The sequence below is a fragment of the Poecilia reticulata genome, linkage group LG19 (assembly GCF_000633615.1).
Source record: "Poecilia reticulata strain Guanapo linkage group LG19, Guppy_female_1.0+MT, whole genome shotgun sequence".
NCBI lineage: Eukaryota > Metazoa > Chordata > Actinopteri > Cyprinodontiformes > Poeciliidae > Poecilia > Poecilia reticulata.
In genome coordinates, this window is record NC_024349.1 from 6,761,849 (window position 1) to 6,768,818 (window position 6,970).

The 6,970-nt window shown below is 36.3% G+C and overlaps 1 protein-coding gene across 1 annotated transcript in view; it reads left to right on the plus strand.

Annotated features, from left to right (window-relative positions):
* The first annotated feature begins 6 nt into the window (after positions 1–6).
* The window catches only part of nrg3b (neuregulin 3b), a 127,484-nt gene continuing 120,520 nt past the window's right edge, over positions 7–6,970 (plus strand). Inside the window, exon 1 of the mRNA XM_008436698.1 lies at positions 7–58. The gene's annotated coding sequence lies outside the window, so the exon portion shown is untranslated. The remainder of the gene's footprint in view (positions 59–6,970) is intronic.

The following is a 6,970-nucleotide window of genomic DNA, read 5'->3' on the forward strand; positions in this document are numbered from 1 at the left end:
TGAATGATGGAGAATGTTCCATCATTGAAACTGTGGCTGGGGTTCACAGACACTGCAGGTAAGTGAGAATTGTGCTGATGTGCGAGGGTTAGGGACGTTTTTCATTCTATTAGTATTTTTCCCTCCATTTCATAACCCCGGTTACGAAGGTGCAACGGTTTAAACGTTTTGGCGATTTAAAACGAGTTSGATTTCTTCTAAAAGAATTTAATCTGGCTGAAGTAGGAATGGTTAATTTTTGCATTGGTTATCCGTATCTCAGAGAAAAACAATTATTGCAATAAAAACTGTGAYTGATAATGTTTGACCCCTAAAAGKGACAATATGGGCAGGACAGATACTAAACTAGCTGTTATTTGTTCAAAGAGCGGAATACTGTTTCTTATTATGGTGCTATTTGTTGCTAATATATTAGAAAATAAAGTTGAATGCCATGATTGTGTACTGCTGTACAGCATCTTGAGTGCTGAAAAGATTAACGTTTGATAATAGAGTATGCAAGTATATTAGAGTGGTTGTTGCATTGACATTTTACTACTTTTTAACTGTAATTTTTTTCAGTATTATGAAAAAAAAAACAACTTCATATTGCCCATTCCTAATCAGAAAAACGTGCTACGTATAAATGTGTGGCTAATTTAAATTATGCACATTTACTCCAGCTAGCTTTACGTGACACTGTCTTTGAGGGTATTCTTCAAAAGAATATAGATCCTGACCTTATTGTCACATTTCCAAATCAATCATTTCCCTCAACAGACAGAGTGCAACAGTTCAAAGGGATGAAGAAGAGCAGGGTATTTTTTGAGCCTTACTGTTATATGCTTCAAATTTTGCTCTCTCTCAGCATGAATAAACCACAGACATGTAGAAAATGTGGATTTTCTTTCTTGAAGATTTTAATTCTTCTTGTCATTATGATCTGGAAGCAGTTCATACGGTGTGTTGACTGACTCAAAAAATRTCAGATATTTGAGCCTTCAACCATCTGATTGCCAGTCAGTCTCAACGATGTGGAAAACTGACTGGGTCTGACCAGTGAGCAATTTCTTGGAACATTTCTACTTTGGACATTTTAATTAAGACTTGATTGTTTCCTCTTATACAAACAAAACAAATTAAACTGGAAATTGTTGAGGAAACGAATCTAAACTACTATTTTTTACAACCATCATGAGTCAAATTATTTGATTTGTACAACCCAAAGTATTAAAGGATTTCTATGCAAAAGGCACACTGGGTCCAAATATGATTTACCCCRTGTTCTTGCTTTGATCTGACAAAAGCTTCAATAATGATAGCAATTTCATGAAATGTCTCTCGTCTCATATCTTAACCTTGGAATAAATGTTGTCGGATATGACCCCTTTAATCTGTGATGCATTTTAATGAAAGGTTTAAAAGAGGAGCTTCTGCAAGACCTCTCTTTGATCAGACATTGTATTCTTTCTAAGTTCTTTTCTTTTTGCCCAGAGATGCATGTTTGAAATGACGAAAAAGAACAGATGACYCCGTTGTGGGGCTTTTTTTCATAAAACTATATGGATTAGACTTGCTAACATGCAACAATCCATCAAATAAACAATTACATACCTACTAAAATTTTAATTTCTGGAGCCGACTGGTGCCTTTAGTGATCTTTAGTGATGTCTAATTATGTTTTTCCAATCTTTGATAGAAGAAAATGCATTTCTTTATCTTTCTTTGAANTGTTCTTGCTTTGATCTGACAAAAGCTTCAATAATGATAGCAATTTCATGAAATGTCTCTCGTCTCATATCTTAACCTTGGAATAAATGTTGTCGGATATGACCCCTTTAATCTGTGATGCATTTTAATGAAAGGTTTAAAAGAGGAGCTTCTGCAAGACCTCTCTTTGATCAGACATTGTATTCTTTCTAAGTTCTTTTCTTTTTGCCCAGAGATGCATGTTTGAAATGACGAAAAAGAACAGATGACCCCGTTGTGGGGCTTTTTTTCATAAAACTATATGGATTAGACTTGCTAACATGCAACAATCCATCAAATAAACAATTACATACCTACTAAAATTTTAATTTCTGGAGCCGACTGGTGCCTTTAGTGATCTTTAGTGATGTCTAATTATGTTTTTCCAATCTTWGATAAAAGAAAATGCATTTCTTTATCTTTCTTTGAATACAAGATGAACTGGATTTTACAGGAGCGAAGGTGAAATGAGTAGCCACAGATAAAATAATATAAGTTAGATCAAATCATTTTGATAAAGGGTGTGCTGATATCCATATATTTGGCAACCCAAAAACMGAGTGGCCCCTTGATGTTGCAGATCTTAATTAGCTTTCAGTACCTGTGRCACAAGGTTAGAGACGAGGTGATGCAAATTTCAGATTCTTCAAACGCTCTCTTAGCAATCTCRGGCTCGTCAAAGCAACTCTCTTAGCAATCTTGGTCTTGTCAAAGCATCTTTGTAACATTCTGAAAATGAAAATAATTGATGGAAAGGAGGAGAAAGCTATAAGAAGACATAAAAGTGCTTTTAGACAGCTGATAAGGYGTTTTAACAGTAATGCTGGCTGTGAAATTGAGGTGAAGCAGATCAGAGTCTAGAAGTCATGGCCACAAATGAAGGAAACCTTATAAGTGGGGACTGCGAATGAATTTGAAAATAATATTGAGTGCAMCTCATTTTAGCATACTTTATTTCCCATGTATAAGTTGCTGATAGAGTCTCATTCCTCTAGCTATTCACAGCCTATTAAGGTTAGCAAAATATGAATTCTTGGTAGCGAAATTCATCACGGGGGCTAATAATTGCAAATATTCAAGCAAGGCTCTTGACCACAGCTGTGTTGATAACTACCAGACACAGTACAATAATTACCTACTAAAATGGTTCCCTGTTTCATAAATAGCACCATAAATCTACAAAAACCTTGGGAATGTTAAGAGTCTGCTGTGAAATTGTTCAAATTCACTGCACTACATGGAGCATGAGTTGGACGCTGCAACGTACAGCAGGCTGACGCTGTCCGAAACGATTTACTGCAGTTTCCCAACATGAAGAAAATTATGCAGCGCAGCATAACAACATGTTTGCTCATGCTTCTGCTCATTAAAATAACTGGAACTAATTTTACTCTTGATTGTGCAAATAGATTGATTTAAATTTTGAATTTACCACTAAGGCGAAGAATAGAATCAGATAGATATTCATAAAGCATGGAGATTCCATGGATAAGGGTAAGGTTACAGGTTTTTACGGCCCAGAGAGTCAGAGTTGCCAACCTCATTACAGTTGTCAATCTGATCAAATCTGAGGTCATACTTATATTTGAGGAGGGGGGGGGAAGCTGCATTTAAAGTATTTTCACTCTCTAAAGTTGGAGGTACTGACCATGCAGGAGTATATTGGCTGCAATATTAGAGATGTGTCAGCTCTAATTTTCTGCTTTTCAGAATTCACGTCATATTTTATTAACTTYGCTTTTCACAGTTTCAGAAATGTTGATGGCAGATACCTAAAACTTTGGACCAGCACTTGGTTTGTGTGCTGCTGTTGCACCTACTGTAGATGAATATAATTAAAAGAAAAATATAGGAAAAAGGTTATAAAGTATACATTAAAAAATATATATATCTACAGACAGCAAAGAATACTTTTAAGCAATGCAGATATGATTATATTGCGTTTTCTAAAAAAAATAAAGCAAGTACTTTCAATATTTCCCTTTTAACTTGTTTTTACGTTGCCTTATTTCTGTAAAATGCTCTGTGGAGATCAGCACTGAAATGTCTCTATCGCTTTAACAATACATGAYAAGACATGTTCTCCTGAGAGAGAAGTTATGTGATTGGTAGTGAATAATAATAAAACACCTCATTAGCACCTGTACTTGGATTAGCAAAGCTTACATCTCCAAAAAAGGGAGAAAAAACAGATCTGTGTCATGTAGGGGATGAAACATGAGCACGAGACAATATTCTGACAGAGAATTAAATATGAAAAGAAGAATAAAAATCAAACATACCAAGTATTGCGGTCTTATTTACAAACACAATTTATTATTTATCAAAATGTTTAAACAGATGATTTATTATTTAGTGTGCAAAAACATAAACCATTAAGACTGTACGTTAAAACAAGACACCTMTATTGTTTTCTCTGATGTTTTTAGATCCCATTCCAGCTGATCAGGTTTGGTGTGGACTGAAATGTATCACCTGTGCAAGAGCATCAGAAAACCCTGAAGACTTGGAACAATCATTACTCTGGGCTATAATTAGTGGGAGTTGAATGATTGAATATCGGGCTCAGGAGAGACTTGGAGACCTAACCTAGAGACACTGTCTGCCAGTTTTCCTGCAGTTGAGTGCCTGTTGTGTGAAAGAATGATTACAGGGCTGTAGGTACTTTTGCTGAAAGGTTGCTTCTTTTTCCTGACAGAAGTTCACCCACTAAATCGTAGGAATATAATCATTTAACTCAAAAATCACTGCCGTGTGGATGTTGTTTAACGACATCGGTGCAATGAGTAAAGTGCGAACTCTGAGTTTGYTTTGAGAAAACTTTTACTCTCAWAATCTTTTACCACGAAACGAAAACACTTTACTAARGAAATTCTGTTGAGACGTTTCAAACAGTTTTGATGCAAATTCCATGGATTATCGTTCAAATCTTCAAGAGGGTTTAACAGGGAARATGGTTGACAGAATCACACCTAGCAACAGGGTCAACCACACCTCACTAAGATGGGAATTTAATCGTCTCTTGGCTCAGAGTTGCTCTCAACCGCTGACTGAATAACTCKTAMGCTGGGGCTCCTTGGCAGGGATTTTTTAGGCTGAAGTAGGTGATTATTCAGAGAACCTTTGAGAATGCGGGTGCTGGGCTCTGTGGAATAATAAAAAAAAAGCCTTTGTCAAAAGAGAACCACAAGAAGTTCCACTCGCAGTTTACCTGGTGATGGTAGCATCATGCTGGAGCTAAATACCAGGTGATACAGGTAGACAATGTGCACACGAAGTTCAGTTGAGAACTTCAACTGAACTTCTGCTTCTCTTCTTTGAATTACAGAACTCTATCAGAACTTCAACTTCAACTTAAATCCTCCGTAGCAGGATTTAATATTTTCTCTTCATAGACACTCTCCATCCAGACTGACTGAGTTTGAGCTAATTTGCAAAGAATGGGCAAACATTTCAGTTTCTATCGATGTTCAAAGCGGTGGACACATCTTCCAAGACTCGAGGAGCTGTCAAGTCACGTCATTCAGATTTCTGTTTGTAAAAAGAGTTGCTAACCGTCACTTATTTTTCTTTCACCATGCAATTACGTGCTTCGTTTTCTTGGTCTTTCACACAAAATATCACAAAATGAAATTATAGTGTGGGGTTGTAATCTGAAGGGGTTGAACTTTAGCAAGTCGCTGTACATTAAACAYTTTCCTTCTTTTTTCAGATTATAAGATGTCAGCATAAGATGACATCAGCTGTTTCTTCCCTTCTCCTCCATTCTTCTCCTGCCTAACCATTTTTCATTTGCCAAAGCTAATAAGGCTTTCCAAAAAAAAAAAGAAAAAAAATGTAATAAGAGTTTGGGGCGTAGTTTTGTATCTGCCCTTTTTGTAAATTCAAGACAGAAGAAGTAAATTAACTGATATAATTCTGACCTCTGAAAATGACAACATAGCCACATACAGGAGAGGAGTGCAGCATAAATGCCAATGATATTTTCAGCCCACTAGTAATTAGGGTAAATCAAGCCTTTAATTCAATTTGCAGAGATGTTTACTCTTCTTGATTAGCAGCAAGAAAAACTGCTAGCACTCCAAAGCATGTGGGCTGTTAAAGCTAGAGGAAAATAAATATATGCAAAACAGGAGAATAGGARGCTGTGTGAAACTTTTCTAAACTTAAAACTTTAACAAAAAAATAAAAAATAAAAAAACATTCCACATTGTCAGTCAGTTTAAATGTACCTATTAAAATCTATTTCACACCAGTGCTGGGAATGCTGGCTTTGTAGCTGTCTAAAAATAAACGACATGCATCATCTGAATTACTAAGCATATTTTATGCATGAGTCACCACGTACTGTTATGAAACAAAAAAAAAAATACTCATTTACATTGTAGATGTAGAGTTGTAAGAACTGATCAGTGTCAAGTGTGCAAATCTACACATTTTTCACTACTCTGATAAAACGACTTCGTTCCACCGTAGGATTATTTCATGATGTTCGTCGTCCAGGTAAAGAGAAARCAGGAGACRCTGTCAGAGTTCGCCTGTCTCATGGAACCACAGGGGAGATCTGGTGATTAAACTAACAACTACGGCTCTTAGTGAAATGTTTTTCCTTTATTGAAATGCTCTACACAGTGTCCCAAACCTAAGTACAGCAGCTAACAGCTGTGTTTTAGGTGAAGCTGTCCTATGATGTTCCAAATTGAAAGAGAAGTTGTTCTTTGTCGTAATTCCCATGTGTCTCCTGTGTTGTAGCAGCTGGTCCGYTGACCCAGATACRGGGCTTTGAAAATATATTTACCCCATGCAGATTTMTTCCCTTTTTGTCGCACTTTAATGTTTCAAATCATCAAACCTCTTTTTAATRTATGGCAGAGATACCTGAGTGACTAGAAAAGTYAAGGGGAAGCATCTGTTTCMACCAGTTTGATCCAAACATTACTCCCCAGTTGATTTAYGAATTTACTGTGATTTACTACRTCTTTTGGAAACCTGGGATCAGTTTTGTTGCACACACAGGCCTGGTTAATACCAGACATGTAGAGTTAATAGAAGACCTTTAGAAAGAAGAYATTTCGAAATGACAAGACGAGGTAGGCTAAGCTAGTGAAAGTATCCAGTGTAAAGAAACTCAAAAAGAGACGACAAACTCATTGACAGCTAGTTATTTAGCAAATAATTGGATGCGTCTTTTGTTTCTAGCTGTAAAAAGCATTCAGAGACTTGCAACTGTAGCCACAGTGAA